The following is a 23287-nucleotide window of genomic DNA, read 5'->3' on the forward strand; positions in this document are numbered from 1 at the left end:
CCCCAGTCTTTATCCCACCAACTCCACCAAGGTATCAATACAACATCCCCAGTCTTTAATCCACCCACCCCACCAAGGTATCAATACAACATCCCCAGTCTTTAATCCCTTCAACCCCACCAAGGTATCAATATAACATCCCCAGTCTTTAATCCACCCACCCCACCAAGGTATCAATACAACATCCCCAGTCTTTAATCCACCCACCCCACCAAGGCATCAATACAACATCCCCAGTCTTTAATCCACCCACCCCACCAAGGTATCAATACAACATCCCCAGTCTTTAATCTACCCACCCCACCAAGGTATCAATACAACATCCCCAGTCTTTAATCTACCCACCCCACCAAGGTATCAATACATCATCCCCAGTCTTTAATCCACCCACCCCACCAAGGCATCAATACAACATCCCCAGTCTTTAATCCACCCAACCCACCAAGGTATCAATACAACATCCCCAGTCTTTAATCCACCCACCCTTCCAAGGTATCAATACAACATCCCCAGTCTTTAATCCACCCACCCCACCAAGGTATCAATACAACATCCCCAGTCTTTACCCCACCAACCCCACCAAGGTATCAATACAACATCCCCAGTCTTTAATCCACCCACCCCACCATGGTATCAATACAACATCCCCAGTCTTTAATCCACCCACCCCACCAAGGTATCAATACAACATCCTCAGTCTTTAATCCACCCACCCCACCAAGGTATCAATACAACATCCCCAGTCTTTAATCCACCCACCCCACCAAGGTATCAATACAACATCCCCAGTCTTTAATCCACCCACCCCACCAAGGTATCAATACAACATCCCCTGTCTTTAATCCCACCAACCCCACCAAGGCATCAATACAACATCCCCAGTCTTTAATCCACCCACCCCACCAAGGTATCAATACAACATCCCCAGTCTTTAATCCCACCAACTCCACCAAGGTATCAATAAAACATCCCCAGTCTTTAATCCACCCACCCCACCAAGGTATCAATACAACATCCCCAGTCTTTATCTCATCAACCCCACCAAGGTATCAATTCAACATCCCCAGTCTTTAATCCACCCACCCCACCAAGTTATCAATACAACATCCCCAGTCTTTAATCAACCCACCCCACCAAGGTATCAATACAACATCCCCAGTCTTTAATCCACCCACCCCACCAAGGTATCAATACAACATCCCCAGTCTTTAATCCCACCAACTCCACCAAGGTATCAATACAACATCCCCAGTCTTTAATCCACCCACCCCACCAAGGTATCAATACAACATCCCCAGTCTTTATCTCATCAACCCCACCAAGGTATCAATTCAACATCCCCAGTCTTTAATCCACCCACCCCACCAAGGTATCAATACAACATCCCCAGTCTTTAATCCCTTCAACCCCACCAAGGTATCAATATAACATCCCCAGTCTTTAATCCACCCACCCCACCAAGGTATCAATACAACATCCCCAGTCTTTAATCCACCCACCCCACCAAGGCATCAATACAACATCCCCAGTCTTTAATCCACCCACCCCACCAAGGTATCAATACAACATCCCCAGTCTTTAATCTACCCACCCCACCAAGGTATCAATACAACATCCCCAGTCTTTAATCTACCCACCCCACCAAGGTATCAATACATCATCCCCAGTCTTTAATCCACCCACCCCACCAAGGCATCAATACAACATCCCCAGTCTTTAATCCACCCACCCCACCAAGGTATCAATACAACATCCCCAGTCTTTAATCCACCCACCCTTCCAAGGTATCAATACAACATCCCCAGTCTTTAATCCACCCACCCCACCAAGGTATCAATACAACATCCCCAGTCTTTATCCCACCAACCCCACCAAGGTATCAATACAACATCCCCAGTCTTTAATCCACCCACCCCACCATGGTATCAATACAACATCCCCAGTCTTTAATCCACCCACCCCACCATGGTATCAATACAACATCCCCAGTCTTTAATCCACCCACCCCACCAAGGTATCAATACAACATCCCCAGTCTTTAATCCACCCACCCCACCAAGGTATCAATACAACATCCCCAGTCTTTAATCCACCCACCCCACCAAGGTATCAATACAACATCCCCAGTCTTTAATCCACCCACCCCACCAAGGTATCAATACAACATCCCCAGTCTTTAATCCACCCACCTCAACAAGGTATCAATACAACATCCCCAGTCTTTAATCCACCCACCCCACCAAGGCATCAATACAACATCCCCAGTCTTTAATCCACCCACCTCACCAAGGTATCAATACAACATCCCCAGTCTTTAATCCACCCACCCCACCAAGGTATCAATACAACATCCCCAGTCTTTAATCCACCCGCCCCACCAAGGTATCAATACAACATCCCCAGTCTTTATCCCACCAACCTCACCAAGGTATCAATACAACATCCTCAGGCTTTAATCCACCCACCCCACCAAGGTATCAATACAACATCCCCAGTCTTTAATCCACCCACCCCACCAAGGTATCAATACAACATCCCCAGTCTTTAATCCACCCACCCCACCAAGGTATCAATACAACATCCCCAGTCTTTAATCCACCAACCCCACCAAGGCATCAATACAACATCCCCAGTCTTTAATCCACCCACCCCACCAAGGTATCAATACAACATCCCCAGTCTTTAATCCACCCACCCCACCAAGGTATCAATACAACATCCCCAGTCTTTAATCCACCCACCCCACCAAGGTATCAATACAACATCCCCAGTCTTTAATCCACCCACCCCACCATGGTATCAATACAACATCCCCAGTCTTTAATCCAACCACCCCACCAAGGCATCAATACAACATCCCCAGTCTTTATCCCACCCACCCCACCAAGGTATCAATACAACATCCCCAGTCTTTAATCCACCATCCCCACCAAGGTATCAATACAACATCCCCAGTCTTTAATCCACCCACCCCACCAAGGTATCAATACAACATCCCCAGTCTCCACCCACCCCACCAAGGTATCAATACAACATCCCCAGTCTTTAATCCACCAACCCCACCAAGGTATCAATACAACATCCCCAGTCTTTAATCCACCATCCCCACCAAGGAATCAATACAACATCCCCAGTCTTTAATCCACCCACCCCACCAAGGTATCAATACAACATCCCCAGTCTTTAATCCACCCACCCCACCAAGGTATCAATACAACATCCCCAGTCTTTAATCCACCCACCCCACCAAGGTATCAATACAACATCCCCAGTCTTTATCTCATCAACCCCACCAAGGTATCAATTCAACATCCCCAGTCTTTAATCCACCCACCCCACCAAGTTATCAATACAACATCCCCAGTCTTTAATCCACCCACCCCACCAAGGTATCAATACAACATCCCCAGTCTTTAATCCCACCAACTCCACCAAGGTATCAATACAACATCCCCAGTCTTTAATCCACCCACCCCACCAAGGTATCAATACAACATCCCCAGTCTTTATCTCATCAACCCCACCAAGGTATCAATTCAACATCCCCAGTCTTTAATCCACCCACCCCACCAAGGTATCAATACAACATCCCCAGTCTTTAATCCCTTCAACCCCACCAAGGTATCAATATAACATCCCCAGTCTTTAATCCACCCACCCCACCAAGGTATCAATACAACATCCCCAGTCTTTAATCCACCCACCCCACCAAGGCATCAATACAACATCCCCAGTCTTTAATCCACCCACCCCACCAAGGTATCAATACAACATCCCCAGTCTTTAATCTACCCACCCCACCAAGGTATCAATACAACATCCCCAGTCTTTAATCTACCCACCCCACCAAGGTATCAATACATCATCCCCAGTCTTTAATCCACCCACCCCACCAAGGCATCAATACAACATCCCCAGTCTTTAATCCACCCACCCCACCAAGGTATCAATACAACATCCCCAGTCTTTAATCCACCCACCCTTCCAAGGTATCAATACAACATCCCCAGTCTTTAATCCACCCACCCCACCAAGGTATCAATACAACATCCCCAGTCTTTATCCCACCAACCCCACCAAGGTATCAATACAACATCCCCAGTCTTTAATCCACCCACCCCACCATGGTATCAATACAACATCCCCAGTCTTTAATCCACCCACCCCACCATGGTATCAATACAACATCCCCAGTCTTTAATCCACCCACCCCACCAAGGTATCAATACAACATCCCCAGTCTTTAATCCACCCACCCCACCAAGGTATCAATACAACATCCCCAGTCTTTAATCCACCCACCCCACCAAGGTATCAATACAACATCCCCAGTCTTTAATCCACCCACCCCACCAAGGTATCAATACAACATCCCCAGTCTTTAATCCACCCACCTCAACAAGGTATCAATACAACATCCCCAGTCTTTAATCCACCCACCCCACCAAGGCATCAATACAACATCCCCAGTCTTTAATCCACCCACCTCACCAAGGTATCAATACAACATCCCCAGTCTTTAATCCACCCACCCCACCAAGGTATCAATACAACATCCCCAGTCTTTAATCCACCCGCCCCACCAAGGTATCAATACAACATCCCCAGTCTTTATCCCACCAACCTCACCAAGGTATCAATACAACATCCTCAGGCTTTAATCCACCCACCCCACCAAGGTATCAATACAACATCCCCAGTCTTTAATCCACCCACCCCACCAAGGTATCAATACAACATCCCCAGTCTTTAATCCACCCACCCCACCAAGGTATCAATACAACATCCCCAGTCTTTAATCCACCAACCCCACCAAGGCATCAATACAACATCCCCAGTCTTTAATCCACCCACCCCACCAAGGTATCAATACAACATCCCCAGTCTTTAATCCACCCACCCCACCAAGGTATCAATACAACATCCCCAGTCTTTAATCCACCCACCCCACCAAGGTATCAATACAACATCCCCAGTCTTTAATCCACCCACCCCACCATGGTATCAATACAACATCCCCAGTCTTTAATCCAACCACCCCACCAAGGCATCAATACAACATCCCCAGTCTTTATCCCACCCACCCCACCAAGGTATCAATACAACATCCCCAGTCTTTAATCCACCATCCCCACCAAGGTATCAATACAACATCCCCAGTCTTTAATCCACCCACCCCACCAAGGTATCAATACAACATCCCCAGTCTCCACCCACCCCACCAAGGTATCAATACAACATCCCCAGTCTTTAATCCACCAACCCCACCAAGGTATCAATACAACATCCCCAGTCTTTAATCCACCATCCCCACCAAGGAATCAATACAACATCCCCAGTCTTTAATCCACCCACCCCACCAAGGTATCAATACAACATCCCCAGTCTTTAATCCACCCACCCCACCAAGGTATCAATACAACATCCCCAGTCTTTAATCCACCCACCCCACCAAGGTATCAATACAACATCCCCAGTCTTTAATCCACCCACCCCACCAAGGTATCAATACAACATCCCCAGTCTTTAATCTACCCACCCCACCAAGGTATCAATACAACATCCCCAGTCTTTAATCCACCCACCCCACCAAGGTATCAATACAACATCCCCAGTCTTTAATCCACCCACCCCACCAAGGTATCAATACAACATCCCCAGTCTTTAATCCACCCACCCCACCAAGGTATCAACACAACATCCCCAGTCTTTAATCCACCCACCCCACCAAGGTATCAATACAACATCCCCAGTCTTTATCCCACCAACCCCACCAAGGTATCAATACAACATCCCCAGTCTTTAATCCACCAACCCCACCAAGGTATCAATACAACATCCCCAGTCTTTAATCCACCCACCCCCCCCAAGGTATCAATACAACATCCCCAGTCTTTAATCCACCCACCCCCCAAGGTATCAATACAACATCCCCAGTCTTTAATCCACCCACCCCACCAAGGTATCAATACAACATCCCCAGTCTTTAATCCGCCCACCCCCCCAAGGTATCAATACAACATCCCCAGTCTTTAATCCACCCACCCCACCAAGGTATCAATACAACATCCCCAGTCTTTAATCCACCCATCCCACCAAGGTATCAATACAACATCCCCAGTCTTTATCCCACCAACTCCACCAAGGTATCAATACAACATCCCCAGTCTTTAATCCACCCACCCCACCAAGGTATCAATACAACATCCCCAGTCTTTAATCCCTTCAACCCCACCAAGGTATCAATATAACATCCCCAGTCTTTAATCCACCCACCCCACCAAGGTATCAATACAACATCCCCAGTCTTTAATCCACCCACCCCACCAAGGCATCAATACAACATCCCCAGTCTTTAATCCACCCACCCCACCAAGGTATCAATACAACATCCCCAGTCTTTAATCTACCCACCCCACCAAGGTATCAATACAACATCCCCAGTCTTTAATCTACCCACCCCACCAAGGTATCAATACATCATCCCCAGTCTTTAATCCACCCACCCCACCAAGGCATCAATACAACATCCCCAGTCTTTAATCCACCCACCCCACCAAGGTATCAATACAACATCCCCAGTCTTTAATCCACCCACCCTTCCAAGGTATCAATACAACATCCCCAGTCTTTAATCCACCCACCCCACCAAGGTATCAATACAACATCCCCAGTCTTTATCCCACCAACCCCACCAAGGTATCAATACAACATCCCCAGTCTTTAATCCACCCACCCCACCATGGTATCAATACAACATCCCCAGTCTTTAATCCACCCACCCCACCAAGGTATCAATACAACATCCTCAGTCTTTAATCCACCCACCCCACCAAGGTATCAATACAACATTCCCAGTCTTTAATCCACCCACCCCACCAAGGTATCAATACAACATCCCCAGTCTTTAATCCACCCACCCCACCAAGGTATCAATACAACATCCCCTGTCTTTAATCCCACCAACCCCACCAAGGCATCAATACAACATCCCCAGTCTTTAATCCACCCACCCCACCAAGGTATCAATACAACATCCCCAGTCTTTAATCACACCAACTCCACCAAGGTATCAATACAACATCCCCAGTCTTTAATCCACCCACCCCACCAAGGTATCAATACAACATCCCCAGTCTTTATCTCATCAACCCCACCAAGGTATCAATTCAACATCCCCAGTCTTTAATCCACCCACCCCACCAAGGTATCAATACAACATCCCCAGTCTTTAATCAACCCACCCCACCAAGGTATCAATACAACATCCCCAGTCTTTAATCCACCCACCCCACCAAGGTATCAATACAACATCCCCAGTCTTTAATCCCACCAACTCCACCAAGGTATCAATACAACATCCCCAGTCTTTAATCCACCCACCCCACCAAGGTATCAATACAACATCCCCAGTCTTTATCTCATCAACCCCACCAAGGTATCAATTCAACATCCCCAGTCTTTAATCCACCCACCCCACCAAGGTATCAATACAACATCCCCAGTCTTTAATCCCTTCAACCCCACCAAGGTATCAATATAACATCCCCAGTCTTTAATCCACCCACCCCACCAAGGTATCAATACAACATCCCCAGTCTTTAATCCACCCACCCCACCAAGGCATCAATACAACATCCCCAGTCTTTAATCCACCCACCCCACCAAGGTATCAATACAATATCCCCAGTCTTTAATCTACCCACCCCACCAAGGTATCAATACATCATCCCCAGTCTTTAATCCACCCACCCCACCAAGGCATCAATACAACATCCCCAGTCTTTAATCCACCCACCCCACCAAGGTATCAATACAACATCCCCAGTCTTTAATCCACCCACCCTTCCAAGGTATCAATACAACATCCCCAGTCTTTAATCCACCCACCCCACCAAGGTATCAATACAACATCCCCAGTCTTTATCCCACCAACCCCACCAAGGTATCAATACAACATCCCCAGTCTTTAATCCACCCACCCCACCATGGTATCAATACAACATCCCCAGTCTTTAATCCACCCACCCCACCATGGTATCAATACAACATCCCCAGTCTTTAATCCACCCACCCCACCAAGGTATCAATACAACATCCTCAGTCTTTAATCCACCCACCCCACCAAGGTATCAATACAACATCCCCAGTCTTTAATCCACCCACCCCACCAAGGTATCAATACAACATCCCCAGTCTTTAATCCACCCACCCCACCAAGGTATCAATACAACATCCCCTGTCTTTAATCCCACCAACCCCACCAAGGCATCAATACAACATCCCCAGTCTTTAATCCACCCACCCCACCAAGGTATCAATACAACATCCCCAGTCTTTAATCCCACCAACTCCACCAAGGTATCAATACAACATCCCCAGTCTTTAATCCACCCACCCCACCAAGGTATCAATACAACATCCCCAGTCTTTATCTCATCAACCCCACCAAGGTATCAATTCAACATCCCCAGTCTTTAATCCACCCACCCCACCAAGGTATCAATACAACATCCCCAGTCTTTAATCAACCCACCCCACCAAGGTATCAATACAACATCCCCAGTCTTTAATCCACCCACCCCACCAAGGTATCAATACAACATCCCCAGTCTTTAATCCCACCAACTCCACCAAGGTATCAATACAACATCCCCAGTCTTTAATCCACCCACCCCACCAAGGTATCAATACAACATCCCCAGTCTTTATCTCATCAACCCCACCAAGGTATCAATTCAACATCCCCAGTCTTTAATCCACCCACCCCACCAAGGTATCAATACAACATCCCCAGTCTTTAATCAACCCACCCCACCAAGGTATCAATACAACATCCCCAGTCTTTAATCCACCCACCCCACCAAGGTATCAATACAACATCCCCAGTCTTTAATCCACCCACCCCACCAAGGTATCAATACAACATCCCCAGTCTTTAATCCACCCACCCCACCAAGGTATCAATACAACATCCCCAGTCTTTAATCCACCCACCCCACCAAGGTATCAATACAACATCCCCAGTCTTTAATCCACCCACCCCACCAAGGTATCAATACAGCATCCCCAGTCTTTAATCAACCAACCCCACCAAGGTATCAATACAACATCCCCAGTCTTTAATCCACCCACCCCACCAAGGTATCAATACAGCATCCCCAGTCTTTAATCCACCCACCCCACCAAGGTATCAATACAACATCCCCAGTCTTTAATCCACCCACCCCACCAAGGTATCAATACAACATCCCCAGTCTTTATGCCACCCACCCCACCAAGGTATCAATACAACATCCCCTGTCTTTAATCCACCCACCCCACCAAGGTATCAATACAACATCCCCAGTCTTTAATCCACCCACCCCACCAAGGTATCAATACAACATCCCCAGTCTTTATCCCACCCACCCCACCAAGGTATCAATACCACATCCCCAGTCTTTAATCAACCCACCCCACCAAGGTATCAATACAACATCCCCAGTCTTTATCCCACCCACCCCACCAAGGTATCAATACAACATCCCCAGTCTTTAATCAACCCACCCCACCAAGGTATCAATACAACATCCCCAGTCTTTAATCCACCCACCCCACCAAGGTATCAATACAACATCCCCAGTCTTTAATCTACCCACCCCACCAAGGTATCAATACAACATCCCCAGTCTTTAATCCACCCACCCCACCAAGGTATCAATACAACATCCCCAGTCTTTAATCCACCCACCCCACCAAGGTATCAATACAACATCCCCAGTCTTTAATCTACCCACCCCACCAAGGTATCAATACAACATCCCCAGTCTTTAATCCACCCACCCCACCAAGGTATCAATACAACATCCCCAGTCTTTATCCCACCCACCCCACCAAGGTATCAATACAACATCCCCAGTCTTTATCCCACCCACCCCACCAAGGTATCAATACAACATCCCCAGTCTTTAATCTACCCACCCCAACAAGGTATCAATACAACATCCCCAGTCTTTAATCCACCATCCCCACCAAGGTATCAATACAACATCCCCAGTCTTTAATCCACCCACCCCACCAAGGTATCAATACAACATCCCCAGTCTTTAATCCACCCGCCCCACCAAGGTATCAATACAACATCCCCAGTCTTTAATCTACCCACCCCAACAAGGTATCAATACAACATCCCCAGTCTTTAATCCACCAACCCCACCAAGGTATCAATACAACATCCCCAGTCTTTAATCCACCCGCCCCACCAAGGTATCAATACAACATCCCCAGTCTTTAATCCACCAACCCCACCAAGGTATCAATACAACATCCCCAGTCTTTAATCCACCCACCCCACCATGGTATCAATACAACATCCCCAGTCTTTAATCCACCCACCCCACCAAGGTATCAATACAACATCCCCAGTCTTTAATCCACCCACCCCACCAAGGTATCAATACAACATCCCCAGTCTTTAATCCACACACCCCACCAAGGTATCAATACAACATCCCCAGTCTTTAATCTACCCACCTCACCAAGGTATCAATACAACATCCCCAGTCTTTATCCCTTCAACCCCAGCAAGGTATCAATACAACATCCCCAGTCTTTAATCCACCCACCCCACCAAGGTATCAATACAACATCCCCAGTCTTTATCCCTTTAACCCCACCAAGGTATCAATACAACATCCCCAGTCTTTAATCCACCCACCTCACCAAGGTATCAATACAACATCCCCAGTCTTTAATCCACCCACCCCACCAAGGTATCAATACAACATCCCCAGTCTTTATCCCTTCAACCCCAGCAAGGTATCAATACAACATCCCCAGTCTTTAATCCACCCACCCCACCAAGGTATCAATACAACATCCCCAGTCTTTAATCCACCCACCCCACCAAGGTATCAATACAACATCCCCAGTCTTTAATCCACACACCCCACCAAGGTATCAATACAACATCCCCAGTCTTTAATCTACCCACCCCACCAAGGTATCAATACAACATCCCCAGTCTTTATCCCTTCAACCCCAGCAAGGTATCAATACAACATCCCCAGTCTTTAATCCACCCACCCCACCAAGGTATCAATACAACATCCCCAGTCTTTATCCCTTTAACCCCAGCAAGGTATCAATACAACATCCCCAGTCTTTAATCCACCCACCCCACCAAGGTATCAATACAACATCCCCAGTCTTTATCCCTTCAACCCAGCAAGGTATCAATACAACATCCCCAGGCTTTAATCCACCCACCCCACCAAGGTATCAATACAACATCCCCAGTCTTTAATCCACCCACCCCACCAAGGTATCAATACAACATCCCCAGTCTTTAATCCACACACCCCACCAAGGTATCAATACAACATCCCCAGTCTTTAATCTACCCACCCCACCAAGGTATCAATACAACATCCCCAGTCTTTATCCCTTCAACCCCAGCAAGGTATCAATACAACATCCCCAGTCTTTAATCCACCCACCCCACCAAGGTATCAATACAACATCCCCAGTCTTTATCCCTTTAACCCCAGCAAGGTATCAATACAACATCCCCAGTCTTTAATCCACCCACCCCACCAAGGTATCAATACAACATCCCCAGTCTTTAATCCACCCACCTCACCAAGGTATCAATACAACATCCCCAGTCTTTAATCCACCATCCCCACCAAGGTATCAATACAACATCCCCAGTCTTTAATCCACCCACCCCACCAAGGTATCAATACAACATCCCCAGTCTTTATCCCACCCACCCCACCAAGGTATCAATACAACATCCCCAGTCTTTAATCTACCCACCCCAACAAGGTATCAATACAACATCCCCAGTCTTTAATCCACCCACCTCACCAAGGTATCAATACAACATCCCCAGTCTTTAATCCACCAACCCCACCAAGGTATCAATACAGCATCCCCAGTCTTTAATCCACCATCCCCACCAAGGTATCAATACAACATCCCCAGTCTTTATCCCTTTAACCCCAGCAAGGTATCAATACAACATCCCCAGTCTTTAATCCACCCACCCCACCAAGGTATCAATACAACATCCCCAGTCTTTATCCCTTCAACCCAGCAAGGTATCAATACAACATCCCCAGTCTTTAATCCACCCACCCCACCAAGGTATCAATACAACATCCCCAGTCTTTAATCCACCCACCCCACCAAGGTATCAATACAACATCCCCAGTCTTTAATCCACACACCCCACCAAGGTATCAATACAACATCCCCAGTCTTTAATCTACCCACCCCACCAAGGTATCAATACAACATCCCCAGTCTTTATCCCTTCAACCCCAGCAAGGTATCAATACAACATCCCCAGTCTTTAATCCACCCACCCCACCAAGGTATCAATACAACATCCCCAGTCTTTATCCCTTTAACCCCAGCAAGGTATCAATACAACATCCCCAGTCTTTAATCCACCCACCCCACCAAGGTATCAATACAACATCCCCAGTCTTTAATCCACCCACCTCACCAAGGTATCAATACAACATCCCCAGTCTTTAATCCACCATCCCCACCAAGGTATCAATACAACATCCCCAGTCTTTAATCCACCCACCCCACCAAGGTATCAATACAACATCCCCAGTCTTTATCCCACCCACCCCACCAAGGTATCAATACAACATCCCCAGTCTTTAATCTACCCACCCCAACAAGGTATCAATACAACATCCCCAGTCTTTAATCCACCCACCTCACCAAGGTATCAATACAACATCCCCAGTCTTTAATCCACCAACCCCACCAAGGTATCAATACAGCATCCCCAGTCTTTAATCCACCATCCCCACCAAGGTATCAATACAACATCCCCAGTCTTTATCCCACCCACCCCACCAAGGTATCAATACAACATCCCCAGTCTTTAATCTACCCACCCCAACAAGGTATCAATACAACATCCCCAGTCTTTAATCCACCAACCCCACCAAGGTATCAATACAACATCCCCAGTCTTTATCCCACCAAGGTATCAATACAACATCCCCAGTCTTTAATCCACCCACCCCACCAAGGTATCAATACAACATCCCCAGTCTTTAATCCACCCACCCCACCAAGGTATCAATACAACATCCCCAGTCTTTAATCCACCCACCCCACCAAGGTATCAATACAACATCCCCAGTCTTTAATCCACCCACCCCACCAAGGTATCAATACAACATCCCCAGTCTTTAATCCACCCACCCCACCAAGGTATCAATACAACATCCCCAGTCTTTATCCCACCAACCCCCAACCTCAATACAACAAAACATCACAAGAAACAAAAAAAGCAATAAATATCCTAATAGTAATATGTATTTTTACATCGTTGCTGACATTCAGACCACCAGATGAAATGTTGTTCACTAGCAGAACCCACACTGCTGGTTTATAACAGCACCTCCCAATCCTGGCCCCAAGGACACACAGGGGGCATTGTTTTTTGACCAGCGCCTATGGAGCAAACTGTGGAGCTGGCTAACTATTGAGCTGGCTAACTATGGAGCTAACTGTGGAGCTAACTAACTATGGAGCTAACTATGGTGCTGGCTAACTGTGGAGCTAACTAACTATGGAGCTAATGGAGAGCTAACTATGGGCTGGCTAACTATGGAGCTAACTAACTATAGAGCTAACTATGGAGCTAACTAACTATGGAACTAACTATGGAGCTGGCTAACTATGGAGCTAACTAACTATAGAGCTAACTATGGAGCTAACTATGGAGCTGGCTAACTATGGAGCTAACTAACTATGGAACTAACTATGGAGCTAACTAACTATGGAACTAACTATGGAGCTAACTAACTATGGAACTAACTATGGAGCTAACTAACTATGGAACTAACTATGGAGCTGGCTAAATATGGAGCTAACTGTGGAGCTAACTAACTATGGAACTAACTATGGAGCTGGCTAACTATGGAGCTAACTAACTATGGAACTAACTATGGAGCTAACTAACTATGGAACTAACTATGGAGCTGGCTAAATATGGAGCTAACTAACTATGGAGTTAACTATGGAGCTAACTAACTATGGAGCTGGCTAAATATGGAGATAACTATGGAAAGAGGAGGATGGACAGTTGTGATTTTTCAATTGTGATTTTTCTCTGTTTGGGTGTAATTTGTGATCATTTTGAGTGTTTGTTTCGTTCACAGTAGAAATGTTAGCAATACATCAGTCTTACTACACTACATTGAACCAAATAGCCTGACTATTTAAAAAATAGTTTTTCTCAATATAGGGGGTGCTGTTTCAACGTTACCATTTATCGTTCCCAAATTAAACTGCCTCGTACTCAATTCTTGCTCGTACAATATGCATATTATTATTACTATTGGATAGAAAACAATCTCTAGTTTCTAAAACCGTTTGAAATATGTCTGTGGGTGAAACAGAACTCTTTCTGCAGCGAAATTCATGACAGGAACTGCGAAGGTCTGAAAACGAGGCTCTGTTCTCAGATCAGTTTAAAGCTCTGTATGTATCCTATGGGTCGACATGAACTGCACCCGCCTTCCCCTGGATGTCAGTAACCAATGAGAATTGGAATGGAGTTTCTACGTAGATCTCAGACCTTATAAAAGGCGTTTTACAACCGAGCAACGATTCTTTTGGACAAAGGACAACTTGCCCAAGATTCTGATGGAAGCTTGTCCAAAAGTAAGAGCTATTTATGATGTTATTCCGTATTTATGTGGAAAAATGTAAATGGATTTGTCCGCCATTAATTGCGGCACTAGTCTGGCTGTAACGCACACTGTATGTCTAGTAACGTTAATTTAAAAAATCTAACTCAGCGGTTGCATTAATAACTAATGCATCTTTCATTTGCTGTCCAACCTGTATTTTTTAGTCAAGTTTACGATTATTTATCGATTAGATTAGGTGCCTCTCCAAGATGGCGCCGGCCAGAATGCATGAACTGTTGCTACTAATCACATTGTATAACCACGATTTGTGCTGCTAAATATGCACATTTTCGAACAAAACCTATATGCATTGTGTAATATGATGTTACAGGACTGTCATCTGATGAAGTATATCAAGGTTAGTCCAATTATATATCTTTTGCTGGATTGTTACGATCGCTAACATTTGCTGCTGGTAAATGCGGTTGTGTTTCTGGCTATTGTGGTAAGCTAATATAATGCTATATTGTGTTTTCGCTGTAAAACACTTAAAAAATCTGACATATTGGCTGGATTCACAAGATGTTGGGCTTTCATTTGCAGTACGCTGTGTATTTTTCAGAAATGTTTTATGATGAGTAATTGGGTATTTGACGTTGGTCTCTGTAATTATTCTGCCTGCATCGACGCTATTTCAGATTGCAGCTGCAATGTAGAACTGTTATTTATACCTGAAATATACACATTTTTCTAACAAAACATATGCTATACAATACATATGTTATCAGACTGTCATTTGATGAAGTTGTTTCTTGGTTAGTGGCTATTTATATCTTTATTTGGTCGAAATTGTGATAGCTACCTATGCAGGAAAAAATGGTGGAGAAAAAAAAGTTGTGTCTTTTGCTATCGTGGTTAGCTAATAGATTTACATATTGTGTCTTCCCTGTAAAACATTTTAAAAATCAGAAATGATGGCTGGATTCACAAGATCTGTATCTTTCATCTGGTGTCTTGGACTTGTGATTTAATGATATTTAGATGCTAGTATTTACTTGTGGCGCTATGCTAGGCTATGCTAGTCAGCTTTTTTTACTGATGGGGGTGCTCCCGGATCCGGGATGCGTAGCAAGTAGAAGTTAATTTTAAAACTATAGGCAGCAGAAGTCAAAAACAATTATAGATACAGTAAATATACACAGTATAAAACATGGCAATTCGTGTGGTTCTCTATATGACATACATTTCTTGTATGATCGCTGATCTATCATAATGAAATGTTTGATTTGTCCAAAAAAGCAACTTAATAATCATACATTTTTATGTGTAAATGTAAGGTGTCAATGTTAAGAGAACATTCACAATTCACATTAAAACAAGTTTATTTAGAAAACAACTTAAAAATCTATAAAATCAAGTTGCATCTTGCAACAACTATGTTGCTAACTCTGGAGCTGGCTAACTATGGAGCTGGATAACTATGGAGCTGGGTTACTATGGAACTAATTATAGAGCTAACTAACTATGGAGCTAGCTAACTATGGAGCTGGGTTACTATGGAGCTGGCTAACTGTGAAGCTGGCTAACTATGGAGCTGGCTGACTATGGAGCTAACTAACTGTGGAGCTGGATAACTATGGAGCTGGCTAACTATGGAGATAACTAACGATGGAGCTAACTAACTATTTAGCTACCTCTGGAGCTGGCTAACTATGGAGCTGGGTTACTATGGAACTAACTATAGAGCTAACTAACTATGGAGCTGGCTAACTATGGAGATAACTAACGATGGAGCTAACTAACTATTTAGCTACCTCTGGAGCTGGCTAACTATGGAGCTGGGTTACTATGGAACTAACTATAGAGCTAACTAACTATGGAGCTGGCTAACTATGGAGCTGGCTAACTATGGAGCCAGCACAGGACCACAGTTTGTTCAGTCTAAGATAAGATCATACCTATAACCCAACTGAAACAGCACAGGAACACAGTTTGTTCAGTCTAAGATAAGATCATACCTATAACCCAACTGAAACAGCACAGGAACACAGTTTGTTCAGTCTAAGATAAGATCATACCTATAACCCAACTGAAACAGCACAGGAACACAGTTTGTTTAGTCTAAGATAAGATCCTACCTATAACCCAACTGAAACAGCACAGGACCACAGTTTGTTCAGTCTAAGATAAGATCCTACCTATAACCCAACTGAAGTAGGACAGGACCACAGTTTGTTCAGTCTAAGATAAGATCCTACCTATAACCCAACTGAAACAGCACAGGACCACAGTCTGTTCAGTCTAAGATAAGATCCTACCTATAACCCAACTGAAGCAGCCCAGGAACACAGTTTGTTCAGTCTAAAGGTAAACAGACATTATTATAAAGCCGATCCAAGCCTCCTACTCTGACAGTGTGTCCCTCCTTCTGATTGGACCATCTATCCCTGTCTCCCACTGGAACCAATCTGTTCATAACCCCATGCAGGACATAATGCCACCCACCGGTGTTGAGACAAATACTGTGCCCTCTGGTAATTAGTGTTCCTGCCCACTTCATTAGCGCCGGTGTGACGTACTCACGACAGAGATCGGATATCATTCAGATGAAGGGGAAGACGGGGAGGAAGGCAGGGAGTAGAATGAGTGTAAGATTAAAAGGTATAATGATTTGGGAGAAAAAGACAGAGAAAGAGAGAGAGAGAGAGAGAGAGAGAGAGAGAGAGAGAGAGAGAGAGAGAGAGAGAGAGAGAGAGAGAGAGAGAGAGAGAGAGAGAGAGAGAGAGAGAGAGAGAGAGAGAGAGACAGAGACAACAAGACTAAGAAAGAGAGAGAGAAGCAGACAGAGACAGAAAGAGAGAGAGAGAGAGAGAGAGAGAGAGAGAGAGAGAGAGAGAGAGAGAGAGAGAGAGAGAGACAGAGACAGAGACAACAAGACTAAGAAAGCAATCATTTCCAGGCCCAGGGACATGTATTAGTCTGTGGCGACCTAAATGCCAGAACTGGACAAGAACCTGACACCCTCAGCACACAGGGGGACAAACACCTGCCTGCAGGTGACAGCATTCCCCCCCCCCATATGCCCCCCTAGGCACAACTATGACAACATAACCAACAAAAACGGGTCACAACTCCTGCAGCTCTGTCGCACGCTGGGTATGTACATAGTCAATGGTAGGCTTCGAGGGGACTCCTATGGTAGGTTCACCTATAGCTCATCTCTTGGCAGTAGCACTGTAGACTACTTTATCACTGACCTCAACCCAGAGTCTCTCAGAGCGTTCACAGTCAGCCCACTGACACCCCTATCAGACCACAGCAAAATCACAGTCTACTTGAACAGAGCAATACTCAATCATGAGGCATCAAAGCCAAAGGAACTGAGTAACATTAAGAAATGCTATAGATGGAAGGAATGCAGTTTGGAAACCTACCAAAACACAATTAGACAACAGCAAATTCAATCCCTTTTAGACAACTTCCTGGGTAAAACGTTCCACTGCAATAGTGAAGGTGTAAACTTGGCAGTAGAAAATCTTAACAGTATATTTGACCTCTCAGCTTCCCTGTCAAATCTAAAAATCTCAAATAGAAAACCAAAGAAAATGAACAACAATGACAAATGGTTTGATGAAGAATGCAAAAATCTAAGAAATAAATTGAGAAACCTGTCCAACCAAAAACATAGAGACCCGGAAAACCTGAGTCTACGCCTTCACTATGGTGAATCACTAAAACAATACAGAAATACACTACGGAAAAAGAAGGAACAGCACGTCAGAAATCAGCTCAATGTAATTGAAGAATCCATAGACTCTAACCACTTCTGGGAAAATTGGAAAACACTAAACAAACAACAACACGAAGAATTATCTATCCAAAATGGAGATGTATGGGTAAACCACTTCTCCAATCTTTTTGGCTCTATAACAAAGAATAAAGAGCAAAAACATATACATGATCAAATACAAATCCTAGAATCAACTATTAAAGACTACCAGAACCCACTGGATTCTCCAATTACCTTGAACGAGTTACAGGACAAAATAAAAACCCTCCAACCCAAAAAGGCCTGTGGTGTTGATGGTATCCTTAATGAAATGATCAAATATACAGACAACAAATTCCAATTGGCTATACTAAAACTCTTTAACATCGTCCTTAGCTCTGGCATCTTCCCCAATATTTGGAACCAAGGACTGATCACCCCAATCCACAAAAGTGGAGACAAATTTGACCCCAATAACTACCATGGAATATGCGTCAACAGTAACCTTGGGAAAATACTCTGCATTATCATTAACAGCAGACTCGTACATTTCCTCAATGAAAACAATGTACTGAGCAAATGTCAAATTGGCTTTTTACCAAATTACCGTACAACAGACCATGTATTCACCCTACACACCCTAATTGACAACCAAACAAACCAAAACAAAGGCAAAGTCTTCTCATGCTTTGTTGACTTCAAAAAAGCCTTCGACTCAATTTGGCATGAGGGTCTGCTATACAAATTGATGGAAAGTGGTGTTGGGGGTAAAACATACGACATTATAAAATCCATGTACACAAACAACAAGTGTGCGGTTAAAATTGGCAAAAAACACACACATTTCTTCACACAGGGTCGTGGGGTGAGACAGGGATGCAGCTTAAGCCCCACCCTCTTCAACATATATATCAACGAATTGGCGCGGGCACTAGAACAGTCTGCAGCACCCGGCCTCACCCTACTAGACTCTGAAGTCAAATGTCTACTGTTTGCTGATGATCTGGTGCTTCTGTCACCAACCAAGGAGGGCCTACAGCAGCACCTAGATCTTCTGCACAGATTCTGTCAGACCTGGGCCCTGACAGTAAATCTCAGTAAGACCAAAATAATGGTGTTCCAAAAAAGGTCCAGTCGCCAGGACCACAAATTCCATCTAGACACTGTTGCCCTAGAGCACACAAAAAACTATACATACCTCGGCCTAAACATCAGCGCCACAGGTAACTTCCACAAAGCTGTGAACGATCTGAGAGACAAGGCAAGAAGGGCATTCTATGCCATCAAAAGGAACATAAATTTCAACATACCAATTAGGATCTGGCTAAAAATACTTGAATCAGTCATAGAGCCCATTGCCCTTTATGGTTGTGAGGTCTGGGGTCCGCTCACCAACCAAGATTTCACAAAATGGGACAAACACCAAATTGAGACTCTGCATGCAGAATTCTGCAAAAATATCCTCCGTGTACAACGTAGAACACCAAATAATGCATGCAGAGCAGAATTAGGCCGATACCCACTAATTATCAAAATCCAGAAAAGAGCCGTTAAATTCTACAACCACCTAAAAGGAAGCGATTCCCAAACCTTCCATAACAAAGCCATCACCTACAGAGAGATGAACCTGGAGAAGAGTCCCCTAAGCAAGCTGGTCCTAGGGCTCTGTTCACAAACACAAACACACCCCACAGAGCCCCAGGACAACAGCACAATTAGACCCAACCAAATCATGAGAAAACAAAAAGATAATTACTTGACACATTGGAAAGAATTAACAAAAAAACAGAGCAAACTAGAATGCTATTTGGCCCTAAACAGAGAGTACACAGTGGCAGAATACCTGACCACTGTGACTGACCCAAACTTAAGGAAAGCTTTGACTATGTACAGACTCAGTGAGCATAGCCTTGCTATTGAGAAAGGCCGCCGTAGGCAGACATGGCTCTCAAGAGAAGACAGGCTATGTGCTCACTGCCCACAAAATGAGGTGGAAACTGAGCTGCACTTCCTAACCTCCTGCCCAATGTATGACCATATTAGAGAGACATATTTCCCACAGATTACACAGATCCACAAAGAATTTGAAAACAAATCCAATTTTGATAAACTCCCATATCTACTGGGAGAAATTCCACAGTGTGCCATCACAGCAGCAAGATTTGTGACCTGTTGCCACAAGAAAAGGGCAACCAGTGAAGAACAAACACCATTGTAAATACAACCCATATTTATGCTTATTTATTTTAACTTGTGTGCTTTAACCATTTGTACATTGTTACAACACTGTATATATATAATATAACATTTGTAATGTCTTTATTGTTTTGAAACTTCTGTATGTGTAATGTTTACTGTTAATTTGTATTGTTTATTTCACTTTTGTATAATATCTACCTCACTTGCTTTGGCAATGTTAACACATGTTTCCCATGCCAATAAAGCCCCTTCAATTGAATTGAATTGAATTGAGAGAGAGAGAGAGAGAGAGAGAGAGAGAGAGAGAGAGAGAGAGAGAGAGAGAGAGAGAGAGAGAGAGAGAGAGAGAGAGAGAGAGAGAGAGAGAGAAATACAGAGAAAGCGAGAGAGAGAGAGCAAGAGAGTGAGAGAAAGAGAGGGGGGGAGCAAGAGAGACAGAGAGAGAGACAGAGAGAAAGTGAGCAGAAGAGTGAGATGCTAAAATAACTCAGATGGTGTGAGGTGAGTTTATCTGCTCCTCAGACTGTCAGCTCGTCTTACTGCACACACACACACACACACACACACACACACACACACACACACACACACACACACACACACACACACACACACACACACACACACACACACACACACACACACACACACACACACACACACACACACACACACACACACACACACACACACACACACACACACTTCGCTCCCTAACGACAGTAATGACAGGGTGTCGGAGAGAAGTCGTAGCCCCTAAAATACTCACACATCTGAACGCAGACTCACACACTGACACACACACAAACTAATGACGCATGCACACACACACACACACACACACACACACACACACACACACACACACACACACACACACACACACACACACACACACACACACACACACACACACACACACACACACACACACACACACAGACACACACACAAACACACACAGACGTGGGCGAGATGCATCACATCTCACCGTCTCATTATACTCAGTAAATATCATAGAAATAAAGAGGGAAAGTGTCCCAAACGGCACCCTAATCCCTATTTAGTGCACTACTTTTGACCAGAGCCATATGGGTCCTAGTGCTCTACATAGGCCATAGGGGGCCATTTGGGACCGGCACTAATAAGAGGAGTATAGAACGTTGGGTGGAAAAGGTTAATCACTATTCTCATTCATTTAGGATTAGAAACGCGGTAATGAGAATGGGCGAACCCTGCGCCCATAAACTGTACAGTTGAAACTCTTCAGATGAAGTGGTTTGTTCAGTCGCTGCATGATCTCAGGTTAGGTACATCTGCTTGTTGTTTGTGTGGGTGGTAGGAGGGAGGGAGAGAGAGAGATGAAGTGATGGTAGAGAGAATGAGAGATGGGGCATAGAGAGAGATGTAGAGAGAGATGGGGAGAGAGAGAAAGATGGAGGCATAGAAAGAGATGGGGCAGAGAACAAGAGAGAGATGTAGAGAGATAGAGAGAAAGAGAGATGGGAGAGAGAGAAAGAGAGATGGGAGAGAGAGAGAGATGTAGAGAGAGAGAGAGAAAGAGAGATGTAGAGAGAGAGAGAGAAAGAGAGATGGGAGAGAGAGAGAGATGTAGAGAGAGATGTAGAGAGAGATGGGAGAGAGAGAGAGATGTAGAGAGAGATGTAGAGAGAGATGGGGAGAGAGAAAGAGAGATGGAGAGAGAGAGAGAGAGAGAGAGAGAGAGAGAGAGAGAGAGAGAGAGAGAGAGAGAGAGAGAGAGAGAGAGAGAGAGAGAGAGAGAGAGAGAGAGAGAGAGAGAGAGAGAGAGAGAGAGAGATGGGGCAGAGAGAGGAAGAGAGAGAGATATTTGGCAGAGTGAGAGAGAGAGAGGAAAGCTTTGACTATGTACAGAATCACTGAGCATAGCCTTGTTATTGAGAAAGGCCGCTGTAGGCAGACCTGGCTCTCATGAGAAAACAGGCTATGTGCAACACTGCCCACAAAATGAGGTGGAAACTGAGCTGCACTTCCTAACCTCCTGCCCAATGTATGACCATATTAGAGACACATATTTCCCTCAGATTACACAGATCCACAAAGAATTCGAAAACAAACCCGGTTTAGATAAACTCCCATATCTACTGGGTGAAATTCCACAGTGTGCCATCACAGCAGCAAGATTTGTTGCCACAAGAAAAGGTCAACCAGTGAAGAACAAACACCATTGTAAATACAACCCATATTTATGCTGATTTATTTTCCCTTTTGTACTTTAATCTATTTGCACGTCATTACACCACTGTATATATACATAATTTGACATTTGTAATGTCTTTATTCTTTCAGAACTTCTGTATGTGTAATGTTAACTGTTTATTGTTAATGTTTATTTCACTTTTGTTCATTATCTACCTCACTTGCTTTGGCAAAGTGAACATATGTTTCCCATGCCAATAAAGCCCCTTGAATTGAATTGAATTGAATTGAATTGAGAGAAAGACGGTGGATGAATCCCAAATCGTCCCCTTTCCCTCGGCCCTCAATTTGCTGGTTCACGTGTGCCTCCGCCATTTGCACTAGTGTCCCAAAGCTGGAGGAGTGAAAACTATGGAGGGTGTAGGGACTAATTAGACCCTCTGATTGGCCATTCGGCCAGCAAGCCTGCAGGCTTCAGAAGGAGTTT

Source organism: Salvelinus alpinus, chromosome 6 (genome assembly GCF_045679555.1).
Source record: "Salvelinus alpinus chromosome 6, SLU_Salpinus.1, whole genome shotgun sequence".
Classification (NCBI taxonomy): Eukaryota; Metazoa; Chordata; class Actinopteri; order Salmoniformes; family Salmonidae; genus Salvelinus; species Salvelinus alpinus.